The following is an 8,718-nucleotide window of genomic DNA, read 5'->3' on the forward strand; positions in this document are numbered from 1 at the left end:
ACAAAGTAGGAGTCAAATATATAGACCAGTAACAAACCATTATATACAGTGCTCAGCATATATGAGTACACCCCTCCCAAATCTCTCATTTAAATTAATATTAGATCTTGGGCTAATCTAACAAAATAATTTATGATAACGGTCCATAATTAGTTCACCTAAATTGATATGTTAAAGAAACATATTGAACAAAAAATTCAACAGAAACAAAAAAAAAAAAGATAAAGTTTAGTTTTAATTGAATTTTGTAGTTTGTAAATTTTTTCCCCCAATATTTGCATTAAATATATTATCTTCTATTTCCAAAGATGTTCGATGAATAAAATATTATTTTAATAAATATATCACTTTAATAAATCTGTTTTGTTCAAGTGCACCAAAATATATGACCTATATTCACAGATAAATGGATAATAATATTCATTTTCAATACGGGGTGTACTCAGTTACGCTGAGCACTGTATATTTTATAAATGTTCTTCCCTATTTCCTTAATGATTGTTACAATTTGAATAAGATTAGTAAATTATTGCTGCTCTCTGGTCACCGACTCATGATATTTGATATAATATGTGAAGAATTTTCTCTGTGATTTTGTACCATTGTTGCATAAATACAACAAAAAAAATATTTTGGGGTTGGGGCGGGGGAGGTCAAACCAAAAACAACTTTTAACATTAAGATTTTCCCAAAAGAACCAAAAAAAATCATGTGGAATCATTTTTGTCGTGTACCATTGAAATATGTGCTTTAGAGGCAATCCAGCACACACAATCTAGGAATAGACTGAACAGTTTTCTATCAGTCATCATAGATTCAGTCATTATTATCTGACAGATCCAATAAAGCAGATACTCGTTTGTTGGCCTTGCTGAACGATCTAAATTGGACAGGTTTCTTTTATATAATGGATTCATTTAAAATGAAGGAAATTACAGCAAGTTAATATAGGCAATAATACATCTATGTAATAAAAATATTTTTACATGCAATAAATGTCTAACACTATAATAATATTTTACTCAAGCATTTATAGTATTTATTTGCTTAATTTTCTAATAATTTTTTTTTATTTCTTTGCTATAGTAATTTATAGTAAGTAATATCGTTTTTAAACCAAAATGTACTAATTATAGTTTCAACAAATTTAGCAATACAAACAAATTAACTGTTAATAATTAATTTACAAAATAATATATATGTGTGTGTGTGTGTGTGTGTGTGTGTGTGTATATATATATATATATATATATATATATATATATATTTCTAACCGTTGCTACAGTTTAGTAAAAGATATTATAGTAGTTTATAATCAGTTTATAACTATTATATTGTTTAAATGATTAACTATAGTAACTAATTTTATTGTGACACATTTGTTTGCTTTTTTTATTTTACAACAAAACTATTTTAACCAAGTATGATAATATTAAGATCCTGAATTGGTTTATTACATTTAATCCTACAATTAAACCGTATTTTATGTTTTCTTTGTGTATTTGGATACGTGAATAAAGTCATAAGTGTTTAACCAATTATTTTTATTTACATAATTTGAGTTCCTAAGGAGTTAATTAGTTACATACCATATTTGCCTAGATCGTGTGTGCTAGATTGTGTGCCTGAAACGTGTGTGGTTCTGCGGGCCTGCAGCTGGATATTATTGGGAGAGATAATGATTGGGTTTAGGTGTGGAGTAGGTGTAGACGTTAATAACTTATGTACAGCGCCATCTTGCCGTAAAAACATAGTTTTGACATGGCTCCATAACTTCAAGTTAGACCTCTAACATACTACAAGTACAGACTCCTTCATTTTACGACCCTGTCTTGCAGTCCGCAGACAGACCCTACGGACCCTACGGACCCTACTCAATATGGCGGCGCGGTGGCGTTGCTGTGGTTACCGTAGTGACGTTATAAAAAGAATGTGTTCGAAAAACGTTCGATGACGTTGAGAACCTGCATGACCTGCATTAAGTGTCTGACCGTCGCGGACATTAGCGGTATGTGAAGATCTGTCTGATTTTAGGTTATTATATTTGGTTGTTTCGACGCGCTTTTGGTAAAGATTTAAGTATTTCTCTCTGGTTCACCGTTTCATATTATTATATTCGTTGTTCCACATCTTTTTATTCGGTTATACTGTAAATTGTACCGAATGTTGGTGGGAGTTGGAGATTGCTATATTGTTGACTTGTAAATTTTATTATTTTGAATATATATATATATATATATATTTTATTCTAGTTTGTGTGTTGTTATCTTCTTTAGTAGCCTTTTTATTATCATAGAATGCCATTTAATGTAACATTTGCAGATTGTTATTTGTTATATTGTCAGATAAATTGATCTGTTATAATGTATTTGTATGATGTCAGCTTCAACACATATTGAATATTACTGTACGTCTATTGTCGGATAGATTATCTGGCTGTTGTATTATTTATTTGTAGTTTATGCTGTTGGCCTGTTCAACATTTGCAGATTTTTATTGATATTTGTTCAGTTTTACTAATTATTGTAACACATTTAATCTATTATAAGTTATAAATTTATAGATTGTGTTTATAGATTATTATTGTGATCTTGTAGAGTATTTATTTAGAGCTGTGAAATATTATTTGTTAGTGTTACAACAGAACCAGACTGGAGACATTGGTAGTAGGATGGTATTAAGATTAATTATTATTACTTGAAATCGTTCTATTGTATTTTGCAGTTCACATGGAGAAGAAAAGGGAATCACACACACCTCAGCCTTGACTGGAAATTGTTGTTCAAGAATTTCTTTAAAAAACAAAAATCAGATGGACGGGTGCATGGAAGGACGCCCTTTCAAGATGGAGTGGTGGTTGGTATAGATAGTTAATTAGACCTTGTGTGTGTCTGGTTTTTCTTTTTCAGGTAAAGGAGAGAGAACAGACCGAAGAGGGAGACTCACAAGAGCATAGTTAGACATTTGTTTTGTGTTTTGGAGCTGTCTTTGTCTTTAGCAGGTTGGAGTGGAGCAGAAGAAGGTATAAATCAACAGTGGAGATATGCTTGAAGACCTGGAGCTCAAGAAGCAGGTAGAATTGCATGAACAAACTGAACAATGAAGTTAGTTTCCATTTCCAAAGAAATGTATTAAGATTAATTACAGACTTGATATCTTTCTCTTTGGCAGATCGGCAAGAAGCATGTGGAGAAACAGGGAAATACACCTCAGTAATGACAAGTGCACTGTAATAAATTAGGTACTGCCTTACAGTATTAAGTTGAATTAAATCAACTTTATAAAACATTTAAAATTATATACTTTAATTTTTACAGACTAACTGATGGTCTGGTATCTTCTTCAGATAGATAGATAGATAGATAGATAGATAGATAGATGGATGGATGGATGGATGGATGGATGGATGGATGGATGGATGGATAGATAGATAGATAGATAGATAGATAGATAGATAGATAGATAGATAGATAGATAGATAGATAGATAGATAGTATTGAACAAGCAGGTAAAGCTCTATTGATGTTGTCTTTGTGTTTTACAGAGTTGAGTGGAGGAACTAGGGAATCCCACACCTCAGCAATGATAAGAAACTGATGGTCAGGTGTCACATATCGAAGACAGATGTCCTTCCAAGAGGAAGGGGGTGGTGGTGGGCTTAGATAGTTAGATAGATGTCTTGTCTGTTGCATTTATTTACATTGTAGGTAATAGAACCACAACAGTTGGAAGAGGAAGACTCACAAGCGGAAAGGTGACTATTTAAGTTTATAGATTGTGATCTTGTAGAGTATTTATTTAGTGCTGTGAAATATTATTTGTTAGTGTTACAACAGAATCAGACTGGAGACAATAGAAATTTTTCTGTTTTATTTTGCAGATCACATGGAGAAAAAAAGGGAATCGCACACCTCAGCAGTGACTGGAAATTGTTGGTCAGGAATTTGTTTTTAAAAAATCTGATGGACGGGTGCACAGATGGACTCCCTTCCAAGATGGAGGAGTGGTGGTTGGTATAGATAGTTAATTAGGCCTTGTGTGTGTCGAGTTTTTCTCTTTCAGGTAATGGAGAGAGAACAGACCGAAGAGGGAGACTCATAAGAGCACCGGTGGACATTTGTTTTGTTTTTTGGTGCTGTCTTTGTCTTTTGCAGGTTGGAGTGGAGCAGATGAAGGTGGAAATCAACGCTGGTGATATGCTTGAAGACCTGGAGCTCAAGTAGCAGGTAGAACTGCTTGAACAGACTGAACAATGGAGTTAGTTTCCAAAGAAATGTATTAAGATTCATTACAGACTTGATATCTTTCTTTTTGGCAGATTGGCATGAGGCATCTGGAGAAACAGGGAAATACACCTCAGTAATGACAAGTGCATTGTAATAAATTAGGTACTGCTTTACAGTATTAAGTTGAATATAATCAACTTTATAAAACATTTAAAATTATATACTTTAATTTTTACAGACTAACTGATGCTTTGGTCTCGCCGATAGATAGATAGATAGATAGATAGATAGATAGATAGATAGATAGATAGATAGATAGATAGATAGATAGATAGATAGATAGATAGATAGATAGATAGATAGATAGATAGATAGATAGATAGATAGATAGATAGTATTGAACAAGCAGGTAAAGCTCTATTGATGTTGTCTTTGTGTTTTACAGAGTGGAGTGGAGGAACTAGGGAATCACACACCTCAGCAATGATAAGAAACTGATGTTCAGGTGTCACCTATCGACGATAGATGTCATTCCAAGAGGAAGGGGGTGGTGGTGGGCTTAGATAGTTAGATAGATGTCTTCTCTGTTGCATTTATTTACATTGTAGGTAATAGAACCACAACAGGTGGAGGAGGAAGACTCACAAGCGGAAAGGTGACTATTTAAGTTTATAGATTGTGATCTTGTAGAGTATTTATTTAGAGCTGTGAAATATGTGTTAGTGTTACAACAGAATCAGACTGGAGAAAATGTTAGTAGGATGGTATTGAGATTAATAATGACTTGAAATCTTTATATTTTATTTTGCAGATCGTAATGGACCACATGGAGAAAAAAAGGGAATCGCACACCTCAGCAGTGACTGGAAATTGTTAGTCAGGAATTTGTTTTTAAAAAATCTGATGGACGGGTGCACAGATGGATGCCCTTCCAAGATGGAGGAGTGGTGGTTGGTATAGATAGTTAATAAGGCCTTGTGTGTGTCGAGTTTTTCTCTTTCAGGTAATGGAGAGAGAACAGACCGAAGAGGGACACTCATAAGAGCACCGGTGGACATTTGTTTTGTTTTTTGGTGCTGTCTCTGTCTTTTGCAGGTTGGAGTGGAGCAGATGAAGGTGGAAATCAACGCTGGCGATATGCTTGAAGACCTGGAGCTCAAGCAAGCAGGTAGAACTGCCTGAACAGACTGAACAATGGAGTTAGTTTCCAAAGAAATGTATTAAGAATAATTACAGACTTGATATCTTTCTCTTTGGCAGATCGGCATGAGGCATCTGGAGAAACAGGGAAATACACCTCAGTAATGACAAGTGCATTGTAATAAATTAGGTACTGCCCTTACAGTATTAAGTTGAATTAAATCAACTTTATAAAACATTTAAAATTATATACTTTAATTTTTACAGACTAACTGATGCTTTGGTCTCTCCTTCAGATAGATAGATAGATAGATAGATAGATAGATAGATAGATAGATAGATAGATAGATAGATAGATAGATAGATAGATAGATAGATAGATAGATAGATAGATAGATAGATAGATAGATAGATAGATAGATAGTATTGAACAAGCAGGTAAAGCTCTATTGATGTTGTCTTTGTGTTTTACAGAGTGGAGTGGAGGAACTAGGGAATCACACACCTCAGCAATGATAAGAAACTGATGTTCAGGTGTCACCTATCGACGACAGATGTCCTTCCAAGAGGAAGGGGGTGGTGGTGGGCTTAGATAGTTAGAAAGATGTCTTGTCTGTTGCATTTATTTACATTGTAGGTAATAGAACCACACAGTTGGAAGAGGAAGACTTACAAGCAGAAAGGTGACTATTTAAGTTTATAGATTGTGATCTTGAAGAGTATTTATTTAGTGCTGTGAAATATTATTTGTTAGTGTTACAACAGAATCAGACTGGAGACAATAGAAATCTTTCTGTTTTATTTTGCAGATCGTAATGGACCACATGGAGAAAAAAAGGGAATCGCACACCTCAGCAGTGACTGGAAATTGTTGGTCAGGAATTTATTTTTAAAAAATCTGATGGACGGGTGCATGGATGGATGCCCTTCCAAGATGGAGGAGTGGTGGTTGGTATAGATAGTTAATTAGGCCTTGTGTGTGTCGAGTTTTTCTCTTTCAGGTAATGGAGAGAGAACAGACCGAAGAGGGAGACTCATAAGAGCACCGGTGGACATTTGTTTTGTTTTTTGGTGCTGTCTTTGTCTTTAACAGGTTGGAGTGGAGCAGAAGAAGGTGGAAATCAACTGTGGAGACATGCTTGAAGACCTGGAGCTCAAGAAGCAGGTAGAATTGCCTGAACAGACTGAACAATGAAGTTAGTTTCCAAAGAAATGTATTAAGATTAATCATAGACTTGATATCTTTCTCTTTGGCAGATTGGCATGGAGCATGTGGAGAAACAGGGAAATACACCTCAGTAATGACAAGTGCATTGTAATAAATTAGGTACTGCCTTACAGTATTAAGTTGAATTAAATCAACTTTATAAAACATTTAAAATTATATACTTTAATTTTTACAAACTAACTGAAGGTCTGGTATCCTCTTCGTCTTCTACTTCTTCTTCTTCTTTAGATGGATGGTGTCAGGGTTCTGCCACTCTGGTCTTGTAAATTCTTGTTTTGGTGGCAGAGTCCGGACACTAGCTCTGTTTTGTCTTGTCCTGTAGTGCTCGGCTCGAGTTTTCTTGGGTCGAGCACTTGTTTTGTCATTGTCTGGGTGCGCGTCATCAAGGGTGCGCGCGGACCGTGCGCGCTCCCGCTTGACGCGGGCGCGCGGGGTCTGCGCGTCCTTGGGACGCGCGGCCTTGTACTCGTGTTTGTGTTTCGTCAGCATCGCGCTGTTTCATTCTCAGCGTCTCCGTCTTGTTGGTTTCGGTTTTGGTTGGCGCTGAGATGAAACATGCGCGTTGCATTTATGTGAGCGCACGGTAAGGTGTTCACTTATCGTGTGCTCGTGTCTTGCGTCTGTTGTCAAAGCACGTGGCTCTGTGTTTACATGGGTCGCGTGCTTTTGTTGTGTGCTTTGTGTCTTGTCATACGAACACGCGGTTAATGAGTTCTCTCATTGGCTGCGTGTTCTAGTCTTGTTTAATGTGAGCACCTGGCTTGTGTTGTCTCCTTGTGTCAGGTGCTCTCCCGTCTATTGTCTAGTCCCACCCTCCTTGTTAACCCATTATTAGTTAATTATGTTCATCTGTTGTGTATTAATTTAACCCTGCTTATATTCTCCTCATGTCTGCTGTCCTGTGCCAGTTTGTCATCGCATCATATGTTGTCTAGACTTCCCCCGTGTTCCAGCTCCAGCCTTGTCTTGTCACCCCAACCAAGTTTGTTTCTCTGTTTGTTATAGTTTAGTGTTTTCCCCCTCGGGGTGGTTTTTGTTGTTGTTGTTTTATTTTATTTTTTTTATTAATAAATCATTCTGTTTATGCATTTGAGTCCTCACTCCCTTTTTCCCCTTATCGGATCGTGACAGTACGAACTGGCCAACAGAGGACTCAGCAAACAGGATGAGTATTATTATCCTCCCACCCACCACAGCAGAGGAGAGACAGAGGCGCCTTCAGGGGCTGATGTCAGCCCGTCAGCAAGGTCTTGAAGTAGGAAGCTTTGCCCAGACTTTTTGGACTTATGCTAGGGGGCTTGAGTTTGATGACTCTACCTTGAAGGAGGCTTTCAATCTCTGTCTCGATGAACCCCTGCCACAGTGGGAGATGGATCAGCTTGGGGTGTTAGACTTCTGGGGCTTCTCGCTTTACCTCCACCATCGTAAAGATTGGCAGATCCTCACACCCCCTCCAGCTGATTGCGGCGAACACTGCACCCCTCCCTCTACGAGTTCAGCTCATGACCCTCCTCTGACTCGGTCAAGTAAACGGAGGTTGCAGAGAAAGAGGGCTGCCCAAGCTGCGGCTCCAGCCCCAGAGCGCCCGCCAGTGTCGGCTCCAGCCCCAGAGCGCCCGCCAGTGTCGGCTCCAGCCCCAGAGCGCCCGCCAGTGTCGGCTCCAGCCCCAGAGCGCCCGCCAGTGTCGGCTCCAGCCCCAGAGCGCCCGCCAGTGTCGGCTCCAGCCCCAGAGCGCCCGCCAGTGTCGGCTCCAGCCCCAGAGCGCCCGCCAGTGTCGGCTCCAGCCCCAGAGCGCCCGCCAGTGTCGGCTCCAGCCCCAGAGCGCCCGCCACTCTCGGCTCCAGCCCCAGAGCGCCCGCAACTCTCGGCTCGAGCCCCGGTCATTGCCTTGCCGGCACCACCCAGACGTCTTGCCCCGCCGGCCCCAGCGTGGCTCATTGCCCTGCCGGCACCACCCAGACGTCTTTCCTTGCCGGCACCACCCAGACGTCTAGCCCTGCCGGCACCACCCAGACGTCTAGCCCTGCCGGCACCACCCAGACGTCTAGCCCTGCCGGCTCCATCCAGACGTCTTGCCCTGCCGGTCCCAGCCCGGCTCCTTGCCTTGCCGGCACCATCCAGACG

This window comes from Danio aesculapii, chromosome 5, assembly GCF_903798145.1.
Source record: "Danio aesculapii chromosome 5, fDanAes4.1, whole genome shotgun sequence".
NCBI classification, from domain to species: domain Eukaryota; kingdom Metazoa; phylum Chordata; class Actinopteri; order Cypriniformes; family Danionidae; genus Danio; species Danio aesculapii.